Below are 7,761 nucleotides of genomic sequence, written 5' to 3' on the forward strand. Positions count from 1 at the left end.
GGGTCTTGTCCTCCTCTTCGGTTCTTCTTGCCGGGCCTCCACTCCTTCTTCCAGCTCTTTTACTGGCGGTGGCCTGGTCTTCTGTCGCCACCTTCTCTTCTTCTGTTCTTCTTCCTTGAGATGTTGACTCAACGCTGTCTCTGGCCACAATGACAGGGACGTGTTGCGTGGCGACTTATATAGGGACAATGGGCGGGGTCACCGGGTGATGTCCCCACCCATTATGATGTCACAGTCCCAGCATCCTCTGGGACATCAAGTTTGTGGGATCCACGGTCACGGAGAACACAGCAGGCATGTGCCCGTTTCTTAAAGGGGGTGGACCTGTACGCCCTTATGCCCACCAGTGCCATTCTGCCGACGTAAATCAGGGTACCTTGGTAAGGAAGCGGTTAATACAGTAGGAATCAGAAGGGCCTGCTCCTTAGAGCTTAAAATCTAAGAGTGAAGGTCAAAGGATACAAGAGGTAATAACTGTGGGCAATGTGCTGATTGAGAACATAAATGTACAGTGGTTAGGTGGGGGCCAGATAGGCTTCTCTGAAGAGGTGAGTTTTCAGGGATCGTCTGAAAGTGGATAAATTAGGAGAAAATCTGAAAGATTGGGGTAGAGCATTCCAGAGGATGGGAGAGGCTCTGGAGAAGTCCTGATGGTGAGCATGGGATGAGGTGACAAGGGAGTTTGAGAGCAGGTCTTGGGAGGAGCGAAAAGAATGATTAGGTTGGTATTTTGAGACTAGGTTAGTGATGTAGCTGTATCTTACTCAAAAAAATAAAAATAAAAGGTAAAATAAATAAGAAAAACATTTTTTTTAAATGCATAGCGTCCCACAATGCTTGCGTGCAGAAGCGAACGCATACCTGAGCAGCGCCTGCATATGAAAACGGTGTTCAAATCACACATGTGAAGTGACGCCATGATTGTTAGAGGGAGAGCAATAATTTGAGCCCTAGGCCTCCTCACTCAAAACATGCAACCTGTAGAATTTTTTAAACTTCCCCTATGGAGATTTTTAAGGGTAAAAGTTTGTTTCCATTCCACGAGCGGGCACAATTTTGAAGAGTGACATGTTGGGTATCAAAAAAATTGGGCTAAGTGTATTTTTTCCAAAAAAAGTTTGCTTGTAAGACCACTGCGCAAATACAATGGGACAGAAAGTATTGCAACGGCTGCCATTTTATTCTCTAGGGTGTTAGATAAAATATATATATAATGTTTGGGGGTTCTAAGTAATTTTCTCGCAAAAAAAATGTTTTTAACTTGTAAACACCAAATCTCAGAAAGAGGCTAATTTTTGAGACAATTATGCTAACAACGACACAATAATACTACAGAGTTCCCCATGACTAAGCTCCGAGGGGCAGAGGAAAACGCATTGGAGGCATGGCCTGGCTGGAGTCCAGGCTAAGGTTGCCACTTACCATTGTACCTGGGATGCAACGGATGGGCGGCCATAGGGATATCTTCCTTCATACTGTGAGATTATAGAAGCTGGGATGGGCTCCCTCCCGACCAGCACTCTCAACGGTGACCATTAAGAGAACCTGCGCTGCACACGATACAGGTTTTTTGGCTCACTAAAGAGACCCTAGAAATGTTTGTGCCACTATGCCACAGACAGCTGGGACTCACAATTGTCCAGGCCATCCGTGAACCCAAGATAATACAAGAACTCCTTGGTAGATGGATTGTCCCATATAAAACATAGTGTAATTTTGACCATATCAGTTGATGGTTTCATTAATTTCATGTTTAAAACTAAGTAGAAAAAAATGAACCATCACGTATTTTTCTCATCTCTGGCATTAGGCTCAAGCTTTAAGAATATCCCAATGCTTTTTAATACAGTGAGGAAAGAGTAATAAGTTGCTGATACAATAAAAGTACTCATTGACTCTTGACTTTAAAAGTACCAGATGAGTTTATTGGAATATGAAATGTTAAACGAAGGTCTGCTGAGAAACCTGCTAGCCACGTATGTGAGATTATCTCTATAGTGTCCTACAATACACAGGAACATATCAACCAACTGACCAGAGGAACAAGCGAAGGTGCACCCGACAAACTTTGTACAATAATTACCAAGAAATTCCCAACATGTTGTAATTTATTGGAACAGGAGATACAACAAAGGGAACTATGGTAACATCTGATGCCAACAGATACTCTATCGCCTGAAACATTCTGGCAAGGCACGTATATCAATCATAGCTGAAGGAGATTAAACTAGGGGTAAATCTGCCATAATGTGCAATTATGCTTATCATACTTTATGCCAATTGTACTGCAGAGGATTTAGTTCCACTTTATTAAAGTTTTAATACAGGTAGCTTTTCCTTTAACATTCAATAATTCTGAATGAAGAAAATTAAAGCGTATCCAAGTCCAAAAATAAAACTGTGATATTTTGCTGCCTACCAGTCCTTAAAAGTGGTGACTGCATTCATTTTCCTTTTTCCCCTTTATTTTCACCTGATTAGCCTGCGAGCTGCACTCATTTTTTCACTGTACCTATGAAAGGAGTCATGGTTGCCACCCAGTCTGGACTTCAAACAGGTTTACCTTTTTGTTATTTCGACTGCATGGGGATTAGGAGAATTATTAGTTTATAGAAGACAAGGATAGCATTGTTTTGCAGTCTTTTCAGCTCACAGAAAGTGACAAGGACATGTTCTGCACTTGCTGAAAATGTCCTTCGCCTCAAAAAATTAAAACAAATGCAGCCACCAAACCTAAGGACTGGTGCACAGCAATTTATTATAGTTTTGTTTTTGGGTTTAACCATTTGCGACCAGCCACCATCATTATACAGTGGCAGTTCAGCACATTTATTGCAAATCGCAGTAGGTGTATGGTGGCTCCCTTTAAGGAGCCTAGCAGGCGTGCGTGCAACCGCCTTATGGCGGGGGACCCGATGCACATGGCCAGCAGCCGCTATGTCTGCCGGCCACCCGCGATCATGGAAAAGGGCCAGAATGGGGGTCAATGTAAACAGACAGATCCCCATTCTGACAGGGGAAGAAAGACAGATCTGCTGATCCTAGTGATCTCTCTCCTCCTCCAGTCAGGTCAGCCCAGCCCGCATACAGTTAGAAACACCTTCCTAGGTCCCAAAAAAGTGTCTGCTGCAATGTCACAGTCCCGCTAAAAATCACAGATCACCGCCATTTAATAGTAAATAAATAAATAAAAAAGCAATAAATCTATTCCCTATTTTGTAGACGCTATAACTTTTGTGCAAACCAATCAATATACTCTTATTGTGATCAGTTTAGGTCAATACATATTGGCCTAAACTGATGAAGAAATTAAATGTTTTAATTTTTTTGAGGGATATTTATTATAGTAAAAAGTAAAAATTATTATTTAATTTTTTTTCAAAATTGTCGTTTTTTTGCTTTTAGCGCAAAAAATAAAAACCGCAGCGGTGATCAAATACCACCAAAAGAAAGCTCTATTTGTGGGAAAAAAGGATGACAATTTTGTTTGGGGACTGCGCAATTGTCAGTTAAAGTGATGCAGTGCCGTATCACAAAAAAATAGCCTGGTCATTAAGGGGGCTTCCGGTCTGTAAGTGGTTAAAGCAAAATTACACCGCACAGCATATTTGCACATTATGGCACATTTACCTTATAAGTGTGCCCTTCTCCTGTAATATGCAATGCATTCTCTGCCTTCCCGCTATATACCACTCTTGGGTCCTCAGGTATCCTCTTTGACTTTTAGGCGGCCAATGATAGTGTAACTCCTGCACATGTACACAGGTGTTACATTACCCCCCAAACCTGGCCCATCTTCCAGATGCCAGCATGTGCCAAGCATTGTACACAGTAGAATAAAAAAAAATAAGATAAAACTATCAAAGTCTCTTTTGCCATAAAATATCTATATCGGAGCAATATATATATATATATATATATATATATATATATATATATATATATAATATTTTTTTTTTTTGTGGCATAATTCCACTTTAAAGAGTCCACCTGAAAAAAAATTATTAAAAGTGTCAGCAGCTACAAATACTACAGCTGCCGACTTTTAATAAATGGACACTTACTTTTCCTGGAGTTCAGCGATGTCAGCAGCCGAGGCCGATCAATCGCTCAGCCCTCGGCTGCTGCCGTCGCCATTCTCGGTGAGGGAATCAGGAAGAGAAGCGTTGCGGCTTCACTTCCCGGTTCCCTACTGCGCATGTGCGAGTTGCGCAGCGCAATGAGAATGTTCCACGCTGTCTCTGGGACCCGTGTGTCCCAGCAGACCGTGCGGCGGGACAGGAATAGGCATAGACTCCCATGGGAGTCTATGCCCGGAAGTGGGTGCAAATACCTGTCTTATACAGGTATCTGCACCCCCCTCCCCCCTGAAAGGTGCCAACTGTGGCACCGAAGGGGAGGAGGGTTCCGATGAGCGGAAGTTCCACTTTAGGCTCGGTTCACACCGTAGCGATGCGGGAACGCCGCGAATCCGCAGCGTTTTCCCGCATCGCATGCCTCCCGCCGGCAGTTCACACTGCCCTATGCGGACTGCTGGGAGTGTCAATGAAATCTTAATGACACCCCCAGATCAGTCCGCATATCGCAGTGCGATCTGCAAACTCGGACAGAAATCGGAAAACTGCGGACCAAAAAAAGGGTCCCGTGCGAGTTTGCAGCGGGTGCGATGCGAATTCAGCCATACTATCTGTATGGCTGAACTCGCATCGCTACAGAGATCGGATGTGATTTGCACTGCAGTGCGGTGCGAATCACATCCGGGTCTCCCACCCGCAGCGGTGTGAACCCAGCCTTAAGCCTCATTAGGGTATCAAACAAAAACCTATAACTGCTTACAAATTCTCACTTTTGTTAAAAATGTAGACCAGGGCCTTTGGATAAACTGAAATACAAACAAGGGAACTTATGCAGCCTTATAGGAGTGTAACTGATGTCACCTGGGTGTAATAAAGAGCATTTATTGTTGCTGTTCTGAGCAAGTGTTCCCTTTACTACTGCTCACCTGTGACTCATCAAAAACAACTGCACCCTCTTCCACCACTCGTCACTGCACCCCACACCTCTGCTATGTCCTCTTCCATAAAATAGCTGGATCTATTACCACACACACTGCCTTTTGCTTTGTGTCTATGCCCCTGCCAGCTTTTCTAACATAAGTTGGGTCTGGCAGCATCAGAGACAACAAACATGGGAGGGAGGCAGCGGCCTCAAATCTGGGACACCAAAGCAAGAGATGATGGGTATATGCCCTGTGTGCTCAGTGTTAGTGACACCCATGTCCTACATACTAAACAGCATGTAGTTCTCTATTAGCTACGAACACGCTGATAAGTGTGCTTGTCGTCCATTCACACATCCTCTAGCTTTGTAAATGAAAGCCTGTACAGAGGTATGGGCAGAACGTGGAGGACATATCTGCAGGATCTTTCCATTGCAATCCACTGATCAAGGGTGCAAAGCTTTATCAACTGCACATTTTTTTTTCAGCAAAAATATATTAACATTTAGGCTGGGTTCACACTATTGCGATGCGGGAACGCCGCGAATCCGCGGCGTTTTCCCGCATCGCATACCTCCCGCCGGCAGTTCACACTGCCCTATGCGGACGGCTGGGGGTGTCAATGTTATGTTAATGACACCCCCAGATCCGTCGGCATATCGCAGTGCGATCTGCCGACTCGCACAGGAATCGGATCGCATGGTGTGAACCCCCATGCGATCCGATTCCGTTGCGGACCCAAAAAAGGGTCCTGTGCGAGTTTGCTGCGGGACAGCTGCGAGTTCAGCCATACTATCTGTATGGCTGAACTCGCAGTGCTACGGAGATCGGATGTGATTTGCTGTGCGAATCACATCCGGATCTCCCCCCGCAGCAGTGTGAACCCAGCCTAAAAGTGAATTTATCCTTTAAATATTCCTCTGTGTGATCAAATGCATTTGTCTGGTTGTGGTTGCTTGGAACCATTTTAAATAAACATTTTCCATCTTTTTAAACTTGCACCTTTCATTACAATATTACCTGGTGATCCCGCCATAAAGATTTTTGTGTGACCATTCTTTGTCATAGGGTGAAAACATTCAGTTCCTGTCTCTTGACTCCTAGATTGTAAGCTTTACTGTCCACCTTCATGTTGTAAAGCGCTGCGCAAACTGTTGCCGCTATATTATTATTATTCAGGTTTTATATAGCGCCAACAGTTTGCACAGCACTTTACAGCATGAGGGCAGACATTACAGCTACATTACAATTTTGTACAAGAGGAACCAGAGGGCCCTTCTCGTTAGAGCTTACAATCTAAAAAGGAAGAGGCAATTGATACCATAGGTAATAGCTGTGGGGAGATGAGCTGATGGAGGAAGTAAAACAGTGTTAGTTAGAAGCAGGATAGGCTTCTTTGAAGAGAAGGGTTTTCAGGGATCGCCTGAAGATGGATAGATTAGGGGACAGTCAAATTGGGGTAGGGAGTTCCAAAGGATGGGAGAAGCTCTGGAGAAATCCTGGAGGTGAGCATGGGAGGAGGTGACAAGGGAGCTAGAGAGCAGGAGGTCTTGGGATGACCAAAGAGAGCGTCTTGGTTGGTATTTTGGGACTAGGTTAGTGATGTAGCTGGGGGCAGAGTTGTGGATGGCTTTGTAAATTATTGTTAGTACTTTGAATTTTATTCGTTGGACAAGTGGAAGCAAGTGCAGGGATTGGCAGAGAGGGGTGGAGGACACTGAATGGCTGTTAAGGTGTATGAGCCTGGCAGCGGCATTCATTATGGACTGAAGGGGCGATAGTCTATGTAAAGGTAATCCAATGAGGAGGGAGTTGCAGTAGTCGAGGCGAGAGATGACCAGGGAGTGAATAAATCCTGTATAATAATAATAACTATTCCCCTGTATTTTTACCCTGCCATGCACTCTTCTAGTGGAGACTACAAGTGGTTGTGTCAACACTAAGGATGAGCTCAGGCATGTTCGCATGGTCCCCGTGCAGAGCCCGCCAGGAAATCGGTGCAGTGCTAATCACAGGCAGTGAGACTTTGCCCTGATGCGAGGCTGCAGAGATCGGGCAATGTCTCACTGCCTGTGATTAGCGCAGCCCCGCGCCGACTTCCTGGCGGGCTCTGCACGTGGAGCATGCAAGCATGCCTGAGCTCATCCCTACTCACCACACATTGCACAGGATTGGTCCTCTGTTGTCACCATTAGGAAGCATTCCTTGAAGTTGCCTACTTGTAGACTGGAAGTGGCTCTAAAGTGCCTGCAGAGATTTAAAAAAAAAAAAAAAAAAGCTAAAAACGGTATTTTATAAATTACTATTATGCCTCGTACACACGATCGGAAATTCCGCCAGCAAAAGTCCAATGAGAGATTTCGGTGGGAAAATGCAATTGTGTGCATGCTCCATCTGACTTTTGGTGGCGGAATTTTGGCCAGCAAAAGATTGAGAGCATGTTCTCAATTTTTTCGGTCGGAAAAAGTTCCAATCGTCTGTACAAATTCCGACGCGAAAAATTCCTACGCATGCTCAGAAACAATTTGACGCACGCTCAGAAGCATTGAACTTAATTTTCCCGGCCTGTCGTAGTGTTGTACGTCACCGTGTTCTTGACGCTCGAAAGTTCAGAAAACTTTTGTGTGACTGTGTGTATGCAAGCCAAGATTGAGAGGAATTCCGTCAGAAAAAGCATTCACGTTTTTTCAGATGGAAAATCTGCTTGTGTGTACGGGGCATAAGTTTACATGTACTTTAAGAAAATGAAAATGAGACTGTTA

The sequence above is a fragment of the Lithobates pipiens genome, unplaced genomic scaffold, assembly GCF_037356315.1.
Source record: "Lithobates pipiens isolate NorthernLeopardFrog02 unplaced genomic scaffold, aLitPip1_a1.2 Scaffold_16, whole genome shotgun sequence".
In the NCBI taxonomy this organism is placed as follows: domain Eukaryota; kingdom Metazoa; phylum Chordata; class Amphibia; order Anura; family Ranidae; genus Lithobates; species Lithobates pipiens.